General features: G+C 33.8%; 1 protein-coding gene across 1 annotated transcript in view; it reads left to right on the forward strand.

Moving 5' to 3' along the window:
• The first annotated feature begins 3,142 nt into the window (after positions 1-3,142).
• LOC110376378 (G-protein coupled receptor dmsr-1) overlaps positions 3,143-25,727 on the forward strand; it is a 98,126-nt gene continuing 75,541 nt past the window's right edge. Inside the window, exon 1 of the mRNA XM_064038338.1 lies at positions 3,143-3,323. The gene's annotated coding sequence lies outside the window, so the exon portion shown is untranslated. The remainder of the gene's footprint in view (positions 3,324-25,727) is intronic.

Below are 25,727 nucleotides of genomic sequence, written 5' to 3' on the forward strand. Positions count from 1 at the left end.
AGAAGTTTCTAGTAAAAAGATTTTTTGTCTTCCAATAGTTTCTATGCCACTCATGATGTGGGCGCATAGTGTGTGTGGGTCTACATCGGTCTCAATTCTTTACCACGTAAGGTTTTTTGGGAATTTATTTTACTGAAGAAATACTAGTAACTAAAGCTTTGAGGATTACTGACTGCTCTTTACTTAGGTTACATAAATGTATCCGTATTTTCTTTGAACTTTCCGTTCACCTACATCAGTATTTATCATATAAATGCACCCACTTTTCACCAGTTATGTAAAATTCCATTCAGTAGGAATATGAACTGGAGCTATGATTTGCAACTAAGTTTGAAATAATCTGATAACATGATGTCCTCTTAGCCGATTTATCGGCCCCGACGGCTGTTCTCATGTAAGGAGATTAGTTCGCAGGACATATTATCGTGCACGAGCATGTGCGAAGACACGCACTTTTGCAGGTAATTCGATATGACCAGAGCTTTAGCCCACGAAGCGATTTTGGCCCTGATCCGGGAATCGAACCCGAGACCTCCTGCACAGCAGACGCGCTAGCATGAGACACGACAGCTAGACCAATGAGGCATTTAGTCTGATAGAATGTTAGTTAAACATCGCGGTATACACAATATAATTAAACAGCTCGAAAAACAGAGCAATAAATCTCACTTTTTACACCCCAAAAATTATTTAATAAATAAGAAGGTATAGAACACCAACAATGATTAATTTATAGGTACGTTCAAACAGGTAAGTACATAAATTCTTCGCCCATAAAGTTTGCACAAGCAGGTAGGAAATGAGCAACGCCGGCCGATGTAAATAAAACACAGCCGGGTTTGAAAATGTGAAATTATTTGAAGCACAAAATACCGGCCATACCTTTTTATATAAAAAGACTGGAATAAAAGTTGCGATTAAAAACGGCTATTCCTTTTGTTTTCTATTCAAAGACTTTGGCTTTTTATTTCCGTTGTACAATCGTTCTCTGTAATACTAGCCGTTTTCCCGCTGTACCGGGATAAAATATAGCCTGTCAGTCGGGAGTAGTGTGGCTACCCAACAGTGAAATATTTTTTGTAATCGGCTTAGTTGTTTCAGAGCCTACTCGTGTCAGACATACATTCAAATATCTTTATAATATTAGTGTAAATATACATATATCAATATTGCGTGAAAAAACTGAGCAAAAATCCGCTCGGAAAAGCAGAAATTCCACTGGTGTGAAAACGCTAAGTTATGCGGTATTGTTGTCATAAATACTGACAGATTGACATGTCAAATTGACAGTAGGGTATTATTTTCACAAGTTTCAAACATTGTTTTGATATTGTATTTGATTACGACAGGCAACGATTGGACGCGATTGGATCTGAAGAAAACGGACAGACAAATGGGCAACGAAATAATTTTTATTAGGGTACTTTTTCCCTGAGATTTGATATCAAAAACTTTATAGGTTGTTTTAGATTTAGAGGAATACACGTGTTGAGAGAACCCGTTTAGACAAATATTTGAGAAGCTCCAAATACACTTTTACAATAGAAATATAGAAATACTAACGATTCCTGGAACGCGATGCGCGCTGTTAAAGTTTGAAAATGGAGAGAATAAAAAAGTTTTTTTTTTTCTATTCGGCGGTTTGCCTATTCAGAATTACCTATAACTCCTCAGCTCACCTACGTAAAATCTAACATCTAACAAGAACCCAAAATTGTAGGCAACCAATTGTAACCTAATCTTAATATAAGCCAGAAATTCTTTAATTAGTACCAAAAGTGTAGTAAAAAATCTCTTTGACATTCCAGGTTGTTCTTTTGTCTTTAAATTCCAGTATTGCGTGTCTGTTATTTGAATCGTTCGTAAGTAAAGATAGAATTTCGCTCACAAAGAGCAGGGATTCAAGTTTCCTGATTAAGGAAAGGAAAAGCTTTGCTTTCTATTTTCTCATTGGCAACAAGGAAACCGTTTTATTACTTGATATCTCACACAATGTATACGTTTGTGTAAATCAATTGGATCTCTGAAAATCTGTAAGTATATGCCGTCTTACCACAAAAACTTTTAAACGTCGGTTTAAGATTTGTCTAAAAAAATGACAGATTATGACGTTGACATATGGTTCATTTTGCAGCCAATTTTTTTTTAGACAAGTCTTAAACAGATGTTTAAGTTTTTGTAGTAAGGCCATTAATGTTTAAGGTGTTAGTTTGACAACCAGTCTTACCAAGGCGTATCGCGTCGCCTAGGTGCCTGGGTTGAAGAGGTCAGATAGGCAGTCGCTCCATGTACCCACCCACATGAACTGGTACCCAGCTGCATTCAGTGAGATTGGAAGCCGACCCCAACATAGACGGGAAAAGGCTAGCCAGATAGATGACGCTTTAATATTTTCGCTATAAATTTTCAATTTAGTCCGGAAAATCATTGAACCGCAGAAAATTAATATCGAACTGAAATATTAATCAAAATTTATCAATTTTCAATTTCGAAGTGATTAATGTTAGGTCAATGTTCGTGTGAGTAATATTTAATGATTTTATTATGAAAGATAGGGACCGTGACATTATTTCGTGGAAATTGACATCGTAGCTACTAACCTAGTATGTATGTCAGACTGTCTTGTGGAACGAAGAATGTTAGACGCACAGATACTCTCAGTAAACTTAATACTAAGCTAAAGAGCTTTGAAAGTATTAAGAAGGATTTATTTACTTCCAAGTTTGGACTTCTCGTAAAATGTTTAGTTTAACGTTTATTTTCCCGCAAAAGCTAAACGGTTACTGCTTTAAGTAGGCACCTAATTCTTTGTTGACTGGATCGTAGATAACTTGTTTATACCTATTATGAGCGCTTAGTAGTTAATTAGGCTAGTTTAATTCAAAAAAGATTTTAATAAGATTTAAATTAAAGTTTTGTTGGTGATAAAATCAGTTAAAAGTTTCCATAAAAATTTTACGCGCCATATTGATTTAAAAGCATGAACATCTTCTAGCTACTTAGACAAATCACTTGCATTCATTTAATAAATATAGCAATAGGATATCAAAATAAAGACACTAATTACCCATAGCAATACTACGCTATCAATAATTTCAGCATAGAACGAAATTCCGCCGAGAGCTTACGGCCGAATCTCAGTTGATCGCCGGCCCGCGAACACGACGACTGTATGTATCGAACCTTCGACCAAGAAGGCTTTCCGATTATGTACGGAACTTATTTTATAAACAATGGTGACACTGAAATGTTCTAGTGATTTTGTCTATGGAATTACATAGTTTTTTTTATTGAGTGACTTTTGAACGGAACATTTTTTAAAGGTGAGTTTCGTGTTCGATTTTTGAAAGTTTTATGCAACAAGTTTTTGATTGGAAAAAATTGTAGGTAGGTATTTATATTTCGAATGCTATTCAACTTAATGGATTTTTTAATTAAGAGCAGTGTTACAATATTCATAATTATTTTTCAAAATCACAGTATATCGATAGTTTTTATAGGTATAGTTCAGTTACAAATGAACCAATTACTTAATTGTATTTTTTTTGAGACCAGTGTTTTTAATAATAATTTTATCACTTCTATCCAGTTAAGTGTTCTCTCGTATAATTTTAAAACTATCAATTTTAACTTGCGTATTAACATAATTATGTGCCTTATTAAATCCTTTACCTATTTAGTGTTATTGTATTTCCAGCCGTTTTTTTTTTACTGATTTTACAAAACAGTAATAAATAAAACTCATGGGTACGCTTACATTATGTTATGAGTACTTAAGGAAAATGATCTTACCGTTTGAAATAAGACGTATCCAAGCAATTATTTCCTAAATCTCCATCTAATGTATCATTTTCCTAATTTATGGAATTTTTGGACGTTTGCTAAATTGCACATGTTATTCGATAATGGAGAGGAAAACTTCGTATGAATTCTTTATTTTTTAATAAAAGTCGTGTAAACAGTGAGCTTTCTCTTTGTTTGTTCTTCCGTCTGAAACAATCAGGGGCCATAATTTGTATGTTCGAATTAACATTAAAATAAATACAAACATTCTAATTGAGGACCATTTCCTTTTTGGGAAGTCGGTTAAAAAGTGGCACAATCTAAAAAATAAAACAAACAATAAAATACGTCAAGAATAGAGAAAATATAAAACTATAAAAAAATACATATTCAGTTTTAACTCAGGAGTACAAAAAATTAAGGTTTTCTTATCCCCAAAAACTATGTTGGTATTTCTCCAGCCCTTATACTTTTCAATACTATTTGATCGATAGTAGAAAGGCTGACAAAGCTTTCGCTGGTAGGCCCTAATTCTATAACCTAAATGCCTACATCAGAGATCATACGATTCTTTAAATATAGGTCTTTAATCTGTAACTATGTACCTGCTCTTATCTATGACTTCAGTCTGTGGACTGTTTTTGGTACCTTTTACATTAAGTATTTTCTGTGTAAAGTATGTTCTTGGAAAAAAAGACTTGAAAAACTCTACCTCTTTCTCAGGACAAACTTGAAAAGTCACTTTTTTTTAAAGAGTTATAGTTTATATATTTATAGTTTATATAGTTTATAGTTATAGTCTATGGAGTTTCTTGCCAGTTCTTCTCTATGACAACCACTCTTTGGAACCATGCAACTAGCTTGACGTTTCGAAAGAGCTTTCACAATACTATTTGTAATAGTAAAAAATGGCTTTTACTTGAATTAACTTTTCATATTTTTCCAAGAAGAAAGAAGTATGTTTTATTTCATATAAGGCATACAACAAGTTTATTAAGTTTTTTATAAATATAGAAACCGAGACTACGATATGATGCCTCATCCTCAGAGCCTTTTTCAAAAAAAAAGCGACTACGATATGATGATGATCCTAAAAAATATTAATTATTATTAGACTGGTCTTATCTGGAATATGAATATAAATATCTAGTCTGATAATCTTGATTATGATTTTAAAACGGTTAACCAGTGCAAAGTCTCGTTGAACCATAGACTAGACGACTTTATTTGCCGATTACCCAAGCGTAACCGTAATGTCATGAGACGTTTATTTGACGATTACTGACGCGCAATCATAGAGATGTTGCACTAGGCTTCAGAGAAGTTCTCTAGAGAATTCCTTGCAGATATTACACATTCTGGCAGATTCCGGCATCTCGTATCTTCCACTTGAAGAGTTTGTTCAAGAAGTTTGAGAGAATTTCTTAAGTGAGAGGAAGATGATGCTTTGAGTATTGAAGTACTTATTAATTTCGAATTTACGCATGCTTTATTAAATTGAAACTTTCTCTTTATAAACGGTGAACTTTCATTCGTTTCCTTTGTTGCGATTTGAAGCATTTATTTATTTAATTTACCTACTTATTTATTGGCGTGTACTTTTTGCAGTTTTTGTTGCATGGAAAATTAATATAGGTAATGAAGTAAATGATTTTAGAACCTTTGTTATATTTTTACGATTTTCTCGAGGTGGATTCCGTATATTTTATATAATGTTTACTTTGATGCCATATCATAGAAACCTCACTTAATAATCTATTTCTATCATAAGGGGTATTGAGTTGATTGAAGACGGCCAATAACCTTAGGTATCTCATAATAATTAAACGTAATTTAGTTAATGGGAAAATGAGATGGCGTTTAATTAACTAAATTAATGGTCTTCATTATCTATGTACTAATAGATAAAATTAATAATTCAGTTACGTGAGTAATTTGAACAGCATACAAATACTTAGTCAATATGTGGCCAGATATTAAATTTTCATAATATGGTATCTTCATATTGAAATGTAATAGAGCACTAATATTAAAATAGCTACATGTTAATATATTGTTGAGTCAATTTCAGAATTTGGTTTTGTAGAATACATTTTGTGCCTAGTACTCGTCAACATGGTTAATTAAAGCAATTGTTTATTTTTCGAAACAGTATTATTTATACTAAAATCAGATCGTTGATAAGCAAACAAATGACCTTTGTTTGGTTAATCCAAATTGGTGTAGCAAACAAAGAAAGCGTACTGTGGTACAACGATACATTTGTCGAAATGTACAAAAAGTACATCTTTTCATGTGAAAACGAACCCTTTGAAGCTTTGCGGGTGAGGATTAATTACTTTGTAATCAAGGCGTTAATCTACTATACGTATGTACGAATGTACCAGCCAATGTAATCCGATTATGTTGGCAATTGTAGCTCTGAAACTTTTATGGCCGGAAAATAAATCGTTTGCAATTCCAGGAAGCATTGAAAAGCGCTAACTTGTGACTACCAGGAATTTAAATTGTATAAAATAAAGTTAGAACCTGTAGATGTAAATGACGAACAAATAGAGAGAACACACACTGCAGACTAAAAAGTCGGCCGACAGTTGACGTGGTGTAGAGCGGAAGAAAATCTTGATTCCAATCAAAGTTTTCAATCGGTCTGATACCGGCTGAATTCCTGATCTTTGTAATGTGCGTTCTACCATTCATCTTAATACTGATTTATGAGCTGAAATAAACTATCGGCCGACTAAAAGTTTGCAGTGTGTGGTTATCTTAACTTAATGTCGAAAACAAGTTGATGTTGAGTTCTTTGATGGTTTAATTTCGTTTGACGAAGAATTTCTTTTCTAAGAAATACCTACGCTAATAGATGTCACTAACTAGTAAAGACTTCGCGCGATTTTCGGGAATTCCGTCACATCTGTTTATCTTTTGCGGTGATATTATATTTGTTTCTTGGTATAACAACAGCTTTCATACGAAAAACACAAATTTTGAAAACATTTCTGGTATGTATGTTCATCATCTACCTGATTTCATATATCATATGATACATATAATAAACAACAATTAAAATTTAGCATTCTTTACATATTTTACCATGCAGTTAACAAATGTATGTGCAAAACTATCAACACAAATGATATTAATGTTTGCAGAAGCGGCTACAATGGTTTAAGGGTCAGTTTGAATCCTCTTATAGTCATAAACTACAGACCACAGGCTCTTTAGTATAACAATGCCGCTGAAAAGGCAAACAAAAAATATATACTTAAAGCATATTTTCTTAAATGTCAAAGAAGTCAAGTTTCTAAAAGAATCCTAGAAATGCTTTCGGTCTTGCCTTTCTTTTTCATTTTAATGGCAATCCTGTTACCTAGCTATTATCGGGTCTTGGTTGTACATACTGTTGTTACTGTTACTGTTACAGCCTTTTTATCGTCCCACTGCTGGGCACAGGCCTTCTCTCTCACGGAGAAGGATTGAGCATTAATCACCACGCTTGCTCGCTTGTAAATAAGCAGCTAGGTTGACTAGTTCTATATTAAATAGCTTGGGTGTTTACTTACTTACATTGTTTAATGTGCTCTCAGTTCCAAGACTTATGTTTTTTTTTATTGCTAAAGGTGACTTTATATAAATTTGTCGCATTTATTTTTCATATTTATTCCAAAGCGTTCACAATTAGGTTGTTGGTCATACATTAAGCAGTATATAATGAAATCACAACGGTATCGGGAGACATATTGCTCTGAAGTCTATCTGACAAATTAGTTCGACTTCCGTTTCCGAAAATAGTCCTAAATTATATTATTTTTCCCAGGCTATTTCTCCCTTAATATGTCATCTATTGACATAGGTAAGTACCTATTTAATTATGTCAAAAGGATAGGTACCGTCTATATGTTTTCATAATTACACTGAAACCAGAACCGGGAAATTAATAATTAGCTTTAGGAAAACCTAATTTAATTCTACGTAGTGTACATTTTGTAGTGATATTCAAAGGATTTTCATGTACAGAAGAGGATTTACTAACATTTTATTCCACTCTTGTTGATTTAGTAACTTTTCTTCTTTAGGTATTTTGACTGTCAGTCAAAGCTAAAAAATATTGACAACACGATGATTATTATTCATACTTCCCAGAAAGTTGTAACATACTCATAACAATTTCTGAGAATTCACTGCGTTTATAATATAATAGCTTCCACCCGCGGTTTCGCCCGCGTAGAGTTCGGTTATATCGGTTTCCAAGAGAATTCTTCTAAAGTTCGAGATAAAAACTATCCTATGTTCTTTTTCAAGGTCAACTCTATTTCTGTATCAAATTTTATTAAAATCAGTTCAGTGGTTTAGACGTGAAAGCGTAACAAACAGACAGACAGACAGAGTTACTTTCGCATTTATAATATTAGTAGGGATAGTGAATATACTCCTTCCCGTTAAAAGTCGTATACTTTCTTGCTACAAAAAAATGCGTGCTCTGAAATCGATTATACTCATGTACAAGCCACATTATTGATGGTCATCATTCTACATTTTAAATGTTGATAATATTCTGGATATGTTTAGTTTAGAGGGCGATTATGAGATGGCTGTAGAATAATAGATATTTAAGTGAAAATATATCTTACCTACTTATATACCTATAGGTAAGTTATATACCTATATAGGTACGTGTAGGTAAGTTAGTTACCTAACTTTATACGTAGTCATACACACTGTGGAATCTTAGATTATTAGATTGTTAACAGACAATATACCACAGGTAAGTTGGTTACCTAACTTCAGACTTACACCTACAAGTACATAAAGTAGGTACTTGAAACTTGTTGGTATCTAGTTTCTGTTGTGGGAATCTGTGAGCAGATCGTTTTATCAACCATTGATTACCTAATAAGCGTTTCTATGCAACTGTGTGTCTGGTACTTAGAATAGGTGTAACTACATAATGTCTATGAATATTAGTATTATATGATAGGTATACACACTACGCTAACACCCGCGTGGGCCGATTAATTTTATAATATGGTGAAGCAACGCTTGGCATGAACCGTTCATGGATGGGTGACCATCTAGCCATTACCAACTCATCATTGGTATCAGAACCGACAAAAACTTATCATAAAATATCTTGTCAAAGGAGTTAACTTTCAAGGTATCGTATAAGACCAAAAGCTGATTTAAATGGAGTTCTGAAAAGAGCGAATTCTGTGAAACATTCATCTTGAATCCAGATGATTTAAAGCTGAAATATAAATTTAATATTGCTTGCAAGCCATTCGTTCAAATAGTTTATCGTTGAAGCCATTTTGTTTATGGAAATGCAGAAACAAATTGCGGGCATTTAAACGTCACATTACCTATTCAAGCTAGTTAATGAGCTGGGCCCTCCCGTTGACCGTTAATATTAATGACCATAAATATTAGGACGAAGTCCTCCCACTCTCCATTAACAAATACAGGAATGTCAGCATTTTTTATTTAGTAGGTCACTAATAGCTGTAGATAAATACACGGCATCAGACCCCATAACGGTTTTTAATCTTTCTACTTCTTCTTCCCAGCAAAAAAACGTGGGAAGTGGTGAAAAGCGGAGGTGTCGGGGGCTGTCTTTTGTTAATTTGTACATTCAAAAAGTGCTGTTTTGCAGCCAAGTTTTAATAAATGATGTTAAGTTTGAGCTTAAAAAACATTCTTTCATTATCTAAGTTAATTCATTCAGAGAAAACTGTTTATGAGTCTAGCGAATGTTATATCAGCGACTATGCCTTTATTTATTACAACGAAGTGATGCTGGAGAGCAGTAAAGATCACTTAAGAGCGCTATTACAAAATCGAATCGCTCAGGTTTAGGTAAATTAGACGATAGCCGGCAGCACTTGCGCGCGTGTGCGTCTAGTGAAATACGCAACGCACACCTGCGGACCGCTACGCGGCACAAACAAACTTGAGACTTTGCCACTTTTATTCCGAAATAGTTTATTGGTTTTATAGTTTATGAAATATTATTTGTACTGATGAATTTTATAACCTAGAATAGCTCGATTGAGTTACAATAAACAAATAATCGTTTACAATTTTTAAATTATTTAATCGACAACCAAACTTTTCACCATGTTTATCAATTAGGTATAAGCAATTGATTTATAAAAAAACTAAAATCTATAATTCGTCTTCCATGTATTGTATCTTCATTTTCCTGCAACAATAAAAACTAGGAATGTAAATAGTTTATTAAAATAAATATGTCTGTCGCCAGTGACAAAAAATACTTCTCATATTATTTGTACTATACTATCCGATTGAGTCTGATAATCTGAATTAAATATGTTTTCATTATCCTGCAAGAATCAAAGATATCCAATAATATTATTATGCAACAGCGAAACTAACGACGATGACATTTACGTACATATTTCTATATAACCAACATCAAAAAAAGAGAACCCAATCTATAACATTTTCGCATTAGAATATCATAGGCTAATACTTATGTATATTACATTTGAATCAGATCATTATAACTAATAAATAAATTAAAAACTCACTAGTATCAAAACATGTTAGATGCGTAGGTTGCGCTATATTTTTCGAACTCCGGCGAGTTTACGCGGCGCAACAGCGAGCGATACGTCCCTCCTCGGTAAGCGCTTGGCGCTGACTAAAGTTGAACACCGCGCGTCACAAGATTTATATTGATTCTTTGCATTGCAAACAAAAATTATTTTAAAATATTGTTTTACTTTTAAACAGGCCATTTTTTTTTTCAAGCTTTATAACAATACCACCTTAATTATTAAATATTTTTTATTTGAATTTGGATTATACTTTCATAGATAAAAAATATAGTTTTGTACGGAAAATTGTCAGTAACTCTCAGTTTTATAGAATTATTTTTGGTGTATTACTGTATAAATTGTAATAAATTGGTGTAAGCAAGCACAAGTACAAGATATAGTTGTATCTTGAACATTTTTATAAATGGTTAAATTGCTATATCCTCGGAGTACCGAAGCATCAAAAGATACCCAAAAGCAACATTTCATGAAACATCCTTTGCAGAGACAAAGATTTTACTGATGTACGTGGACAAATTAAAATATTTATTGAAAACAGCCCCAAGATAAATGATCAAACTTTCTTAATCTTATTTTTGTTTTTTTTTTTGTGACTATATCCAAAGCATAATGACGCATCAAATCTCGTATAAAACTCGAAAATTTGTGATAGCCCTCTTAATGTTTGCCCAGACAATATAAATTTTCCATCAAAACTAAAAGCAGGAACGTACAGACATTTCTTGGGCAATACCTACTCTATTAAAGTTCTTTTTTACTTCGTTTCTACCAATAAATATCTTCCCAATAACACAATGTTGTTGCAGTCAAAATATTATTATTTATCTGTTACCTTTAATTTTAACATGTACTTACGTAGTTTCTAAAAGACAAGATAAAGTAAAGTATTTTCTGTGTATAGTCAACAAAGAGAGCTTGTTGATATAATGGAATTTTAATGTGAAGAACAATTTACGAAACTAATTGAATGAGGATAAGGTTTAACTACGGAGTTTCCTTAACCTTCGGACGATCGGCAGGAAAGCTAACAGATGTCAAGGTTTTTTGTTGATTTTCATAATATTATCTTGATGATTTCCATGGAATTTATCAGGGCAGCTTTTTAATATAATTAGGTATGTTCTCTTGGCAACAGACTCAAATTCAAAGCTTTCTTACATAACGAGTGTTATAATCAGGTACCAGTGAAATACCTTTTTTTTTTTGTTGTCGCTGGGTAAAAAATGCTATTACGCATGCCCTTCCCGTCGGGGGACGGGAGAGGGGTATGTGGGACTCAGTGAAATACCTACTAGACGTTGTTCAAATAGTTGTTTCTGCGAATTATTCTGAGTTTATTGGAAATATTTCGCAATAAATATTGAGGAGGTAGGTATTTGAGAACTGTCTGAAAATTTTAATTAAATATCTTTAAAAAAAAATCCATATCAACTTTTGACAACTGTTGCTAGAGGATGAAATTAATGATATTTTTTGTTATTAACTAAATTTAAAAATGTCTTTTATTAAGTAAAAAATATAAGGATTGTAGTTTTTATTGTAACTACAAAACTCAGGCTTAAATATAGATTTCGAAAAAAACCTATGATAAGACTGAAGAATTAAACTAGAATAAACCTAGACAGACGTTTACACCTAAAATCCATATACAGTCTATCGATAACCTATAAACCATGTACGTACAATGAATTGTTAATATGAAATAGACGAGCCGTATTATTTTATGTCTCGTATTTGATCGAATAGCGGCGGCGTAACAAGGATATGATTGATCTTACAAAATATATTGTCTGAACTGTATTTAAGATGAAATATTCAATAACATAATAGTTAACTTATGCATACGTATATGGTGTTTGCTGATGTTTTTTTTTATAAGATTGAACTATTTATGTTAGAAGTTTGAATTAGGATGAATAACCTAATTATGCTAGCTAGCGCTTTAACCTGGTTCCTGAAGCAAGTTTCCACTCCCGGGTAAAAAGTAATGACGGCTCTTGTCCATGCTGGTTTTACCAAGGAGAATTTCAAAAATTTTGTAGGTGACTAATACCTATGTAACTTTAAATAGTAATGAATCTAAACTTTAGCTTTTAAGGATACAAAAAAGTATATGAATATTGTAACAATACATTCTAATCTGCTTCAGGCTAAGCGTTCACAATTTGTCATCAAACTTGCCTTAATTCCGAAGTATAAATAAACATGCTATTTTCAGATTCTGTTTAACAAATTGTTCTTACAAATGGAGTAAAGGAAAGTTCCAAAGCATTAAGTTTGTCGTTCATATCAAATTGGTAAGCTGTTTCGGCCGCTTTCAGTCAGCACCTTTTCAAACGACTCGTCTTTATTTGCTTGGCATATCTCAAAAAATTGCCTCCATTAAGGAAAAGCCATGCCAGGAAATAAAAAGATGAATATTTGAACAATTTCCGCATAGTGGGTATTCATTAAATTAATCAGAAGCCTTAGTACAGGAAAGTAATTTTAAATGCGGCGTTTTCGCTTGTTTATTTTCGCTTGTACTCGAGGATTGGTAGAACGGAATTAAAGTTTCATTGAAAATTGAATGCGGACGTCGACAAATAACTGGATTTTCGGACAGTCCCGATTTTATTTGTGAGGGATTCAAGAGTTTTATTTGGTCAAAACAAAATGATTTTATATTCAAAAATAAATGGATCCCGTCTATCTATTTCCATCTCTAATTTTCGTATAACGCCCAGAGCTATGAAAAAAAAAACAAACCTTATTTTCAATCCAATTCTATATTCCGATGATCCTTCTCCGTGTGAGAGGAGGCCTGTACCCAGCAGTGGGACGATAAAAAAAAAGGCTGTAACAGTAATTCTATATTTAAACTTGATCACATAATCATTGTGTAGAATTATGTTATCACCAAAACATTGCAAAGTAAACAAGGTCAAAGGTGAGAAAAGGGTGACTTAATGTTGCTTGACGGCCAACAAACGGTCGCTGAGGTCCTTTTCTGTACGCATATAGATTTTACACCCAATATCGTAATGTAATGATAATGACATTGGGTCCTGTAGGTCCCTAAGGGCTACGTGTATAGAACCCATGGAGAAAAAAATTACTAGCGGAGGTGCCATAACGGAAAACCTCCTAAGAAGTAGCGCGCCAAAATGCGGGTGTGCGGGTGCGGGCCGGGCCGGCTTTGGACCGGGCCATTGTTTGTAATACCAAAAATCGTTGACAGATAACACTCACAAAACCCGAAGGCCTCGGGAGTTCATTCATATTTGATTGTTTTGGTCATGCCCACCATACGTATTTGACCTAGAAGAAAGTCTGACCTACCACTTACCTGACATCACCGCTCTTCTTTCCTTACTCCGTGATAGAACCCCTTAGGTAATTTGTATGCGAGAGATAGACGAACTCGGTACAAACGCCAGGTGACATATTTACGTGTTGCTTTTACAACCAGGAAGTATTTTCTCAAAAACGTGATCCTATTTGAATTCTAGTTTTGTACGTACAAACTAAATATGGTTATCTGGAGGTTATTACTCTTAATAGAAGAGTTTGCCTTTGAACTGATGTTAGATCCATGACCCTAAGAATAATGTTATTTTATCGAACTTTGAGGTTTCACCTGTAGTAAGTTTAATTAAATATTGCCTAGGGCAAACCTACTTCTATTCTCCGTACCCAAAAGTTATAGTGAGAGTTCTCAGGTATCTTGTACTTTTCATAGTCCAAGATTTTTCCGTTTTACCTAAATAGTTTTCAAGTAAAAATGACTTTCGTTTATTTTTGCAACCGGTTAGCCGTGTCTTTCCTTAGAAAAATATGAACCACGAAAATATACCTGTATAACAAAAAATATCTATCAATACTCTTCTTTCGTCATCTCACACGTAACATTCTTTCTAACCATATTAACTTTCGCACAGTTCATCTATCGTTTCTTTGGTCGTCCTCTTCCACTATATCCATTCAGTTTCACGCCCAAAACCTTGTTTTACGCTTATATTTTTGCATTTACATATTTTTTTATCTCTTAGTGGAATCTAGATATTCGTAACGAAATCCAGAGACTTTGTGACCCTAATTTTAGCAAAGCCTTTTATAATTGCATTCTGGCTTCACCATTGTCTGATGAGGGTACTACCCTTTTTAATACTGTTAAATTGGGTAGAGTATGGAAATATTAAGCTCGGCCATATCTGTTTGTTGGTTCATCCTTGATTTTATTCAGAATCTTAATCTCGCTAAAAGATTAATCGTATCATATCGTGTGCTTAAATTAATTGTAATATATGTGAACAAAAATTTTATATCGTAATAAACACATATGAACTAAAATTATTATATTTTTTATTCCATCTTCTATTTTTGGACCTATAATAAACTGTACGCGAAATTACCTCTTACTTGATCCTATTACTGACTTCTCGTTTTATTAATTCTAAGTGCCTGGGGTATAAAAATAAATTCGTCAAATTATAGTCGCTGTATGTACCTACTTGAATTTCAACTACTTAAACTTGATATTTAGAAATGTTATTCTCAATTGCGAAGAAAACGTACATTGAGCTTTATTCTACTAACCTAGTTTCAAAGTAATTGAATACACCTAAAGTTCAACTGAAGCCTGACTTTCATCTTTTTCATATTGCTATCTGACATTTGATCATGACCTTCACCGCACAACCTATACCTACGTACTTCTAACTGAGCTACGATTACCAATAAACAATTCCAAAGTTAATCAAACTCGATAAACATACAACTAATAAATCGACCCAAAACTATGAGATACGTGGGTAGCGAATAATTGTTTGTTTTGTTTTGTCCCAGGCCAATGTTTTGTCAATCACAACGTGCGGCCTTGTAACTAAACCCTGCTATAACTCTTCTGCAGAACAATATACAAGAAATGAGAACAATATTATCTTTGTAATATGATAGCTGAAGAACGGAAAACTTTGCACGTGTTTGACTTCCTATAGATTCTAGGAAGTTGAAAGTGTCGTTCATGCTTTTATTCTTCCATTTCTGGGAGACATCGCTCTAGTGCTTTTTTTAAGTTAAGGTTTTTTTACCTACCCATTGAGTAGGAAAGACAGCTGGCTTGATTTTGCTTTATAAATAAAAGAACTCAGAAACTAATGGTATCTAATCAGAGATATTAAATTGTCTTATTGATAAATGATTACAATGAATAATTGAACTATAGACGTCAATATCTGCCGGCCATTTCAGACAGGAGCCATACAGGTTCGAGTAGCACTGTCCAATCAGTTGTTCTAACGTAAGTGGATCATTTAGCTCAGCCTAGCTTAGTACCAACTTACGAAGCTTAGCGAGATGGCGGTTTAATGAAGCGTTAGAGGAATTAAATTTATGGAGCTAAAATTATTATACGCTGAAATTCATTCACCACTAACTCTATTAAGGGTGAATTTCCCGGGACCAAAAATTGCGTGGCATCGATGAAATCGGTACTAAAAATCATTGTTATAATATTCTTATATTTTTTTCTAAGTAGGTGAAATAGTAATCTATGTGTAGCACTAAATATTTTGTAAATAGAATTAATTGGTTCTCCAAAAAAAAAAGTTAAATCTCAAAATCTTTCATTGCCGTGTTTGTCCACACGTCACCTTGATGTGTACTAGACCTTATTGCTAAAAATGTATTAGTTATTTATATTAAAACCTACTTTTATTTGATTCGTGAATAGTTAAACTATTGTTACGGAATAAATTTGTTCAAATATTTAAACAATACAACAAATGGTAAATGAAAAATAGTTTGTCCCAGAACTACCATTCATCGCCATGTCCTAAACATATTTGAGAATATTGCTTTTCCTAACGGTTTGCGTCCCTCCCGCTGTGCGCTAAATGTTGCATATTAGTGGACGTCAAGTGTTCGACGTGGAATGACGTGTGCACGTGCCTGCGTTTTCGCGCCATAAATGAAAGTATTCAATTTTTTTATTACTGGACATTTTTTCTGTCATCGCCGTGGATAGGTCTAACTTCTGTTTGAATAAGTTTGTCTTCTTAATTGATCATTCGGTACAATGCCATTTATCTTATGTTTATTTGTGACGTGTTAATTACTGTGAATTGTAAACAGATTTCTTGTTTTTTGATGTTTTTGCCTTGATATTCATCGCCGCGCTCTCATTTCCGTGGTTTCCGTGGTCAAAATTTGCTATAGCAATGAAAAAAAATACACGGCAATGAAAATTTTTTCATTGCCATGCCTTGTAAAACAATTTCGTTTCATTGCCGTGGCCACGTGTTTCATTACCGTGACTTATGTTTTCATCGCCACGGCATTATTAAGAAAAAAAACAATTTGTACTATACAGTCAGCAGTGAACTGCGATAGGCTGATGATGATGATGATGAGTCTTTCTAGAAAGCCAAGATGCTTAAACCGAATCTATCGGAAGAGGAGAGAAAGGGAAGAAAAATAATGTCTGAAAGAAAACGACGTGAAAAGTTCTTTCATTGCCATGGACGCATGTTTCATTGCCGTGCATGCATGTTTAATTGCCGTGGCATGAAAATTTTAATCTTGTATATCTCGTTAGTTTTTTAAGCTATCTACTAGATATTAAGTAAGAATACATATCTTATCAAAAACTTGAGTAAACACTATTTTTTCTTGTTCTAAAGTTGAAGAATAAAAAATCCACGGAAATGAAGATTTTATTGGACTTGTTGAAATTCACCCTTAATATATTGAAGGCTGTCACCTCGGTTTCTTGGAAGTACAAAATGGGTGTGACATTTATGAATAGTTATAAGACGTGTCGGGAACGTGGTTTGCTGATCATGTTGGTTATGTTCGTGCGGAATAAAACATGCGACGGCTTCTGAGATGTTGCTTTCATAGTTTTGTACGTCAACGTGAAAGATAGATCAGAACACAGTTGATATTTGAAGATTAAATACTTACCTACTAACAATATTAAAGTATAAATAAAAGTAAGTTAAATTAATTTATGTAGAGACTCATTGACCACAGTCAAACTATGACAACGGTTTTGTGGGGCTTAGATAACTAGCCTTTTTAATCAAAATAATAGTGTGTCTTAAGTAAGTAAAATTAAGTTTAGTTACTTGATGGACAAGTTTCTTTTAACAAAAAAAAATATATTAAGATTTTATTTACTTCGTAACATTTTGCTCAGTAAACATAATAAAGCTTTGTTAAAAAATTGCCTTCAATTTCGATAGCCACTTATTTCATAAATATTTGAACGTTCAGTTAAAAGTTTGTACTCGAATAAGTGCTTAATTCGGACCATTATAAGTTAGAGTACCCTCACAATGCAGACTTAAAGTCGGTCGACAGTTGGCACGAAGGTAGAAAAAATCTTTTTTGTACCTAAGATTTTTTTAATACCCCAAAAATCATCAAATGACCCCTTTCGCTGTGAGTTAGCAGCTGTGAGGGAGGGACTAAAAACCGTCGTGTTCCGTCGTAGGCCTTTTATGTACCAGGGCCGCGGTAACTCTTTCAAACAATACAGCAGCCCCGGCAGGCCTTGGCTTTGTAAAAAATCAATCAAAGTTTTTAGTCGGTCTGACACCGGCCAAATACCTGATCTTTGTTATGTGCGTACTACCAATAATTTTCATACTTATTTATGAGCCCGAACAAACTGTCGGCCGACTAAAAGTTTGCAGTGTGTATACTCTAAAAGTTCGAATTCGAAGTACTTAATTCCGACCATTTTAAGTTAAGCTCACTAATTGATCGTTACGATTTAGAGAAGGATTTGTCTATAGGTACTTAGTTAAAGGAATCAATGGATGTCAATGACCTTTGATAGTTAATCGTTTTGGTCCATTTTACTCGTGTACCATTACAGGGTGGCACGAGGTAAATGGACTTGGTAATTATAACGATTCGTCACAATCTATTTAGGCTGCCACATTCTTATACTGTTCTTCTATGTAAGTTGTATTACTTATATGCTTTTGGTATTTTTAGTCGGCACGTGTTTCCTCGTTTTTGTAGGCTTTTCAAAAATTCTTTAGTCAGAAAATATCGGATATTACTGTCAATAAGGTCTTTTAATTCAAAACGGCATTTTATTTCTTTTTCATTAAAGCCTAATATGAATTCATAAAAAGATATCGTTGCTAAGAATATTTAATTATTTTCTGTGCCTACGTTTCATAACATCTGAAACTTAATTCGCAGATACCGAAAACAAAAGGTCACGCATATCCTAAAGCGTAGGTGTTCGAAACATTTTCCATTAACAACTTAACGTACAATGAAGCTGGTTAAAAATAACGCTCCATGTAATGAAATACCAATTCTTCAGTAACGAGATTTCCATATCAATGGAAATAGCATTTACCTACGTAATAAGTAAATTCACTAACAAAACCCGGCACCCACACATACACAGCTCCCAAGCTTTCTCACACGCACATATGCGATTCTGAGTGTGTAGAACGCACGGTAGAACGTTATTCTGTTTTCAATTGTAAACAGAACATTTGTACGTGAAATACGCCACTGTCTAGTGCTTGTTTACATATCGGACAGTCTAGACTAGTGGGTGCTTCTAGAAGGCGTTTTGCATCAATTCATATTTTTGTTGGTTCAAAGACCTCTATCTTGGGAGACTAAAATATGAAATTAATATGTATTAACGATGATTACGTTATAATTGCTTAATCAATCTCAAATTTAAATCATTCAGCATGTCATTTTGTCTTGTTTGAATTCTCACTTATCTTAGGGCCAATTTTTCGATCGCCAAATAAATATCGGAAGAATGTTTGACGACATTTGACAAAACTACGCCTACTTAAGAACCTAGATGGAAGATAACTGATAATTAAAAATTACCCTTTAAAGTGCAAAGTTATATCATTAAAATCCATAAACACCTATGATATGATACTATACATACTTATAGGAGTAGAAAATTCTCGAGAGAATTCGTCTGGTGCGTAGGAGAACTCTGACGGAGAATCGATGCGAGCAGATGTTTCTATTAATGGTCTATAAACTTGCCAACGATCAGTATTTAATAGCCTAACTGAGGTATTTAACACAAGTTTTTTGTTAGCATCTTATATACTTTGTAAGATATTAGGTATAGAGCTTTAGTTAATTTTGACGACTGTTTTTTGCAAAATTCACGCTTATTTTAATTAGTGTTTGACTAACTTATAGACTTACTAGCACCATTTTTTATATTACAAATAGGTTTTTATGAAGCTAAATTATGATTAGACTAGCTTTCAAAAAGAATAAATTATTACTTCAATGTAAATGTGTATTTATATCGCCTGACAACTTAATGAAAGTTATTCAAATAGTATTTTAGGAATTACTTACTATTCTGTCAGAAAAGAAACTATAACGATTTGTAAAGTTATTTTAACTGAATAAAATAACAATAAGGACTAAAGTTTCCAATCTAGTTTCTTTGTAATAAATTAAGGCTAGAAAACAAAACGTTTTGTTTATAAACTACCATTAAAACAATTGTTGTAATTTCTTTAGAACTTACTTCAAGTTCTTACAATTTTCACTTCTTATTGTAAAATGTTAGTCCCAGAAGATTCCAGAATTATTCAGAAAATTAGAAATAATAGTTTCAAGGTTTCCGAGTATGCGATAGAATTCTTTAAACATGATTAGAATTAAGTAGAATCACATGCAATAAACAATATATGTACGTAAGGGTTGTGGCACACATATCTCTATTATAAGTCGGGAAGGGATTCGTATCAAGTCAAGCCGTCCGTTTAGTATCATTGGTATGAAATTCTCTACATACATGCAACTCGTAACATATTTATGAAAATCTATACTGCAACGTACACTAATCGGAATCATAACCTAATCGCCGCTATGATTGCTATCCGTTTCCAAGTTAATATGTAGAAGCTGTGCTTTGACCTTAATTCGTATAGAAGTAGTACCAATTGCATGATCATAAGTTCGGAGAACTACTAATAACAATTCCATCGAAGTTTCTGAAAGTAGGATAGGCAATCCATGAGGTGGTAACTTAATGGAAAGATTTATTATGCATTGATTTTTTATTTGGGTGAATAAAATTGCATTTAAAAAGGACGGAGGTATGCGCGATCAAACATAAAAATAATAATTCTGACATCCGATTGAGAACTGCCTCCATTTTGGGAAGTTCGATTAAAAGTGAGTGAAGTAATTACCTATTAATAATTTATTGTCCTAACTTTGTACAATTACAGGCAAGAATTGGTACCATACAAACAATATAAATTGAAATTCGTGACAAAACAGACCATTATTTATAGCTTTGCAAACTTTGTCATTACCGAATTTCATGGGTAAGCTTCGTTTATTATATACAAATTAACATGTAAATACCATTTAAGCAAATTTCTGAGAATTATTTCCTATTACGAAACAATTCTTCTTAAAAACAATACTTCTCTTGTACAAGTTGTAATAAGAATTTTAACATAAAATATGAATAGAATTATATCATAAAATTCTTCTTATTATATAATTCTTAAAATTATATTTGGCTAAAGAAAAATTACTTATACGTGTTTAATTGTCATTAAAATTGAATTTAGTGTCCGCTTTCGTACTTCCTAAGTATTACCTTGGACACCAATGACTGAGTAGGTGAAGAAAAATGTCAAACATCTTGAGGCCTTAAAGTCTGATGTCAAAAATGTTCAAATATTTTAAGGAACTGAATAACTTTCCACAACACGACATTTGACTTTCCTCGCTTGTTAAACAAATTTAGCGATCGGAGAACCTAGTGCTTATTTTTAATCTCTAGACTTTATGTTGGTTCGAACCTTATCAACAATCTACTAAATTAGGCGCCTATTTTGTCTTGGTACACATTAAAGTCCCACGGTGGGCGCCAGAAATAGACTAATGCATGAGAATGCCGTGGTATTTTTACGAAAAATAACTTTCACTCGTTATCAAACTTTAAACTAGTAAGCTTCCAAACTTTTGAACTAAACCTTATGTACACAACTGAACTACTTTATCGTCAAACTGGCGCCCAACCGGGACTAAAGTGAACTACTCGAAATATTTATACATTTCTCACTTGGAACGCGTTATTGGTTCGACACATGCAGTTGCAGAGTTGACAGAACTAACTTATTGCACTCATGCCTTCCAAGTGCTCTCATGCGAAGTTTGATAAATGAGCCATGGACTTCGACATGCCTATATCTATAGTAGTTGGTACTAATATAATAAAGAGGAAATATTGTTTTGTTTGTTCTATAAAGGCTCCGCAACTACTAAACCGATTTGATTAATTCTTTCACTGTTGAATAGTTACATTTCTATATTTTAATCCGGTGCTGGCAGTATGTATTTCTCACTGGGAGCGGGCGAAACCACCGGAAAACGGCTAGTGTTTTACATAGAACATAGATATGTGTATGTATATACGTCTTGTTGAGTAATGTTTGTATGTCTAGGATTTTAGGGCTGGTGTACTGTCAATATTTCTCGGCAACAGTCGAGGAGTAAACGTGTTACTTAGACGTAGATGAGACTCGAACATTACTGGCAAAATCAGAGTGTTTTCTCAAATATTTGCACAACGTTTATAATTGCGGAATGTGGAATGTACTACAAAAAAAATTGTACCAACTCTTGTTCCACATTTTATGCAAATAAATGAAATGATTAGAGGTAGAGATCGCCTTACAAATTAGCAAACATTGTTTTATCATTTAGCGAAAACATGCATAATGTTCTGAAATTTATCATATCCAGTATTGTCCAACTGCACCTTTCATATTACAATTTCACGGTGAAAATGCCACGTTATTTTTAGCTTTGTCAGTTCATTGAGGCTAGTGGGTAACCTCCTACGCTAAGGAGTGTCCACTGTATATACCTTGTAGCATTAGTGTATCTTGTGTCATGTACCTAATTGCGTAGATACGTAGTTTCCCTAACATGGAGAACACAATGACTAGTGGAGGTGCCGTATAACGGAAAATTAATTACAAAAGTAGCGCGCCAAAGTGCTAGTGAGTGGGGAGCGAGGAAGCGTTACTGTTTTCGCCCGTATACTTACGCCTTCTTTGGACCCAAACATTTTTTGTAACAACAAAGATCGTTGACAGATGTCTCAAATAACCCGGACGAATCGTTAGTTATCTCGTATCTGATGGTTTTAGTCATGCCCGCTGCACGAATTGGACCTAGAAGCCTGACCTACCTGCATTTTGCCATCTCCATTCATCTTATCATATTCCGTGTTCCCAACGTACGAACAAGTATACTTCGGTCAAATTACACCAACCTACTTGTATGTAAACTCACTGTTTTAATTTAAAACATCTGTTTGCATTTCCTTTATAGTTGACCTTTTCATGTTCACGTGTTTCGTGTTTTCACAAAGGGTCCTATTTTCAGTAGCACATGACTGTGTTGTATCTAGGTTATCTCGAAAGTTAAAACACCATCATAAAGTAAAGAAGTTTCATATTCGAGTAATTTGTAATGAGAATGTCCACAATCTCGTTTTATGGAATATCGAGAACCACTTGATTTGCGATTGTTTTTAATCGATACATACTTTTCTAAAAATACCTACATTCTCTTGTACTTTTGGTAAAATAAATATTTTGCTCTGACCTAGATCTTATTTTCTCTAGTATTTATTTTTCGCATTTGGCACACAAATGAACTTTGTGAACATAAGAAACAAAAGAAGGTTGAAATAAAAGCATCCGTTTTATGTCGGCCATGGTGTATTGCAGTTAAGATGTTGTAATGTACTTTTTGGTAGGAAGTGCTAACGGAAATAAAAATCAGCTCTAGTATTAAGTGTTTACTTCAACAAAGTTGTGAGAAATTATAGGTAGATTGCACACTGTAGACTAAAAAAACCGGCCGACAGTTGCATTTTTTTGAAAAATAAAATCGCTATCCGTCGGCCGACTAAGCCCAAGTTTGCAGTTTTGTGCTCTAAAACTCATTACAAATTACCAATAATTGACTGGTTTCCGTCGGTAATCTCTATCCTAGTTAACGCAATACTCTGGGAAATGTTAGTAACATTGGCTTCTAATATTTTGGTTAACGGTACAACACTAGTTCACCCGCAAACAGAGAATCCAACCGAATATTAATTTCGACGTTTGGTACAGTTATTCCCAGAAATGTAGCAAACGACTGTTTAGTTCACAATTTGTTGTTTGTAAACAAAACAATGGTTTAATTGAATTGCCGTTTAGGTTAGGAAGTTGATTGTGTATGAAACTCAATTGAATTATGGAGACTAAAACGGTTTCTTGATTACATTAAGCAGGGTCACACTATCGTAACTTTCTAAATGTCGTTATTTTTCCTGCATCCTGGTGTATTTATAAGAGAAGTGTAGTAACTTCAAGACAAGCCCAAGGTTACAATATTCCGCTCGTCTGCTTTCAGCCTTATCAATCAAGAGGCGGAAACAGAGTATGCAGACAGTTGCTACATGATTAATCGTAAAGTAATAAGGCGGGTTCTACGCTAGACGAACCGAGCACGAGCGAAGCACAAGCGGAGCCTTTCTCTATTCAATAGCTATTTTGACCTACGGTACCTAGTTAGAAAATTCTATTGTTTCGTAATCATTTCGATTTCAGACATTCAGATCATTCAATCCCTAAATAATGTATATCTAACCTTATTTTTCTTTATAAAAAATATCTTCTAAATATATAAAACTCAAAGGTGACTGACTGACTGACATAGTGATCTATCAACGCACAGCTGAAACCACTGGACGGATCGGGCTGAAATTTGGCATGCAGGTAGATGTTATGACGTAGGCATCCGCTAAGAAAGGATTTTGATCAATTCTACCCCCAAGGGGATAAAATAGGGGATGAAAGTTTGTATGAAACTTTGTCAATTTTAAACCGATCGGACTGAGACTTTGCATGCATAAAGCTACTATGGCGTAGGCAACCCTTAAGAAAGGATTTTGATAAATTCCATCTCTAAGGGGATAAAACAGGGGATAAAAGTTTGTATACATCTTCTTAGATTTTATGAAGAAGTCCTGATGACGAATCAGAATTTTATGATGACGTTCGCTTAAATACGATTTTGATTAATTCAACCCCCATTCAACCCCCACGGGTGATAAAATAAGGGATGATGAAGGATGTAAAATGTATTAGTTTGAACCTATCAGTACGTAATGGAACGAACAAAATAATGTTTAGTTCTAAATGTTGAGAAGTTCTGCCTACCGCTATTAGATGGCGCTGTGCATTTTCGTCTCATTTCTGAATCGCGGTGTTAAAGATTCTCCGCCAGTTAATTACCTTCAAACTGAACTGTAGGTAATCTGTTTGATTGGTTGCTGCGGATTGCCTTCCTCACTGACATATTAAACATAAATATTTCTAGCGGATTATATTTGACGGTTCTTTTCTTGGCATTTTGTTTTGGTTAGTCGTTTTGGTCATAGACTGCGTTGTATTAGGTATAATTTTTCATAAGCAACGTAGCGACAGGGAACAAACTACTCCCACAGGCTAAGTGAATATTCCACTAAAACTATGAACTGGATTTAGGAAACTTTTATCACTCGAGCCAACGAGATATTTATGAGCCAAACCTAGCCACAGGTGGCCACTAGAAACTTCGTAAACACAAAAATGCGGTAACCAGCAGATTTAAAAAAATTCAATTTAAAATTTTCAGACTAGTACTTTGGTATTCATTTTTTGAGGTAAATATTCTCTGGATAGATCTTGGAAGGCCAAGGCTTTATCGGACTTATTTTTAAGTGTGTCAAGTCACCTATTTTTCATGCTTTTATTTCTTCGACGTTGTTTTAGCTGAAAGACTCAACAGTCCACTGTAGCCTCCCCTGAGGTCCACCATTCTTGTTTTTATTTGATCCGTATTATTATCGTTTAGTTTTTTCTGATACATTGTACTAAAGTAAACAAACATTGCACTATTCCCATACCCTGTTTCTAGTAAACATTTATTTATCTCATAACAAAAGGCGATGAAGCGTGAAACTTAATTCGCGTACGTGTATTCCCTATTCTCGTGGCTTACGCCAAATATTTTTGGCAGATCTTTTTCCTTCGCATCTGTTTTATCTAGAGAACCACTCACGTTTATAGCTGACGTAATAAAAATCTTTTTTAGCCGGCATTAGTTCTCTTAGCCGCTATTTTTGCTTTCAAGTACTAGTCTAAGTTCTCGTAAAGAATTTGAAATTAGGAATCCTATTTTTGAAGTATGAAAAGATGGGTCATAACAAGTTTTATTGGGTTATTACATTTTGGGACATAATATTACGTTTTTATGTGTCTGATGCGGGGTTTCAAATACGTTATTAAACCCCTGTAA

Source organism: Helicoverpa armigera, chromosome 15 (assembly GCF_030705265.1).
Source record: "Helicoverpa armigera isolate CAAS_96S chromosome 15, ASM3070526v1, whole genome shotgun sequence".
Classification (NCBI taxonomy): Eukaryota; Metazoa; Arthropoda; class Insecta; order Lepidoptera; family Noctuidae; genus Helicoverpa; species Helicoverpa armigera.